The 2154-nt window shown below is 46.7% G+C and overlaps 1 pseudogene; it reads left to right on the top strand.

Moving 5' to 3' along the window:
- Window positions 1-580: 580 nt before the first annotated feature.
- LOC101663761 lies at window positions 581-1509 on the top strand (annotated as a pseudogene).
- Window positions 1510-2154: the final 645 nt, after the last annotated feature.

Genomic DNA, 2154 nt, shown 5'->3' on the forward strand with positions numbered 1-2154 from the left:
AAAAAAAAGAGTTGAGTGATTACTTCCTTGACTGGATTTCTATGCTAATTTGAATGTTGTCTTTGTCAGTTAGGCTAAAGGTTTGCCAATTTTGCTTATCTTTTCAAAGAATGAACTTCTGGTTTTACTGAGTTTATTGATTTTCTGCTTTGATCTTAGTTATTACCTTTCTTCTGGTAAGTTTAAGAATAGATTGTTCTTCTTTTTCTAGTTCCTAGAGTTGTTAACAACTGAGATCTCAACAATTTTTTTGGATATCAACAATTTGAGATCATTCTTCTTCTTTTTAAAAATTAATCGATCGAGGCCTGCGGCCCGCGAGGTCTCATGGGAGGCATGGGAGTCAATCGTGAGGGCTCAGCGGGAGGGGACCGGCTGGCGGATGCCCGTCCCCCAGCCGCAAAGCTAAGCTCCGGCTGCTTTTCTACACTCTCCTGGAAACAGTCTCCGGTACAGGAAGAAGGAATGGAATCGAATGGAAGAGAATTCATTCCAGAGACAAAATAGCTCCTCTTCTCTGTTACAGCTATTCCCCTGGCATACAAACTTTGTTTTCAGGTTCTGCAGCATTCCAGACCTCAAGCACTGGATCAGGATGGGAAAAAGACGGTGTGTCCCTCCACTCGAGCCCAAGTTGGCGGCAGGCTGTTGTGGGGTCAAGAAGCCCAAATTATCTGGAAGCGGAACACAGTCTCGGGAGCCAGTCCACAACCGTGCCCGCCTCTAGTTCAAGACCTCTTCAAAACCACCAGTATGTGGACAGCAACAATGGACGGGAGAATGTATCGGACTTAACTCTGGGGCCTGGACATTCTCCCATTACACGAATGAATCCCACATCAGGAGCGCTGAGCCCTCTCCCCCGATGCAGTGGAACTGCCAACACCACCAAGAAACTGGTGGTGACCGCAGAGATGTGCGGCTACTGCTTTGATGTGTTTTACTGTCACCTCTATGGCTGCCCACAGCCACGACTTCCTAGATTCACCAATGACCCCTATCCACTGTGACATGGAAGACAGGGCGGGATAAGCGGCTCCGGGGCTGAATTGGAACCTTCTCAGCCATGAATCTTCAGTCAGGACTCAGGGAATACTCCTTAACCAGTGCACTTAAGGACAGCCGATTTCCCCCAATGATCCTAAACTTTTCTGCTCTGTCTCCCTCTTTACTGACTTTGAGGATGCCAGTGATTACCTGGACTGGGAGGTAGGGGTCCATGGCATTCGAATTGAATTCATCAATGAAAAGGGCATCAAATGTACAGCCACATATTTACCTGAGGTTGCTAAAGAACAAGACTGGAGTCAGATCCAGACCATAGACTCATTGCTCAGGAAAGGTGGTTTTAAGACTCCAATTACCAGTGAATTCCGAAAAATGATCAAACTCACCAGGTACCGAAGTGAGAAGGTGACACTCAGTTATGCAGAGTATGTTGCTTCTCGCCAGCACTGTTTCCAGAATGGCACTCTTCATGCCCCACCCCTCTACAGTCATTACTCCTGACACAGCTGCATGACCAATCTCACCCCCCTGTGGCAGCCAATGGCTATGACATCATTGGAGCAGATGCCTCCTCTTCCTGGTCCAGTTACTTCTGTTACTGTACCACGTTATGATGCTAGCGTCCGTGGCCAAGTCTGCCTCTAGCTGACTAAAGGGACGGCGGGGTTACATTGAATGAAACAGAATTTGAGGGGCCCAAGCCTTATCTCAGCCTTTCCTCAATATGGGGTTCAGTTGGATTGGGGCTCCTCCAAGATTAGTAAGAATTACTATGTGGGTTCAGGGGACCTATGACATGCAGGTGATTGCTGCATGTGTGTTGGCCACACAAGGAAGCTGAAATTGAAGATCCATGAAGGCTTATCCCATACACATCCCTACAACCTCCCTAGATTAAGTAGGTATGTTCCTCTGGCAGTCTGGGCAATGGAGACCAACAAGAAACATTTTTAGGTTGTTTTCAATTACACCCCCCCCCAAATTAATGATTTTATTGGGGGGCTCTTATAAATCTTATGGGAATGCATCATTCAATTGTATTAAGCACACTTGTACGTATGTTAACATCAACATTTCCAAAACATGTTCTTTCTATTTGAGCCCTTGGTATCAGCTCCTCTTTTTCCCCTCTCCCCCCCACTTTCC

This window comes from Echinops telfairi, unplaced genomic scaffold (genome assembly GCF_000313985.2).
Source record: "Echinops telfairi isolate 266 unplaced genomic scaffold, ASM31398v2 ScPeMD7_6080;HRSCAF=6971, whole genome shotgun sequence".
Classification (NCBI taxonomy): domain Eukaryota; kingdom Metazoa; phylum Chordata; class Mammalia; order Afrosoricida; family Tenrecidae; genus Echinops; species Echinops telfairi.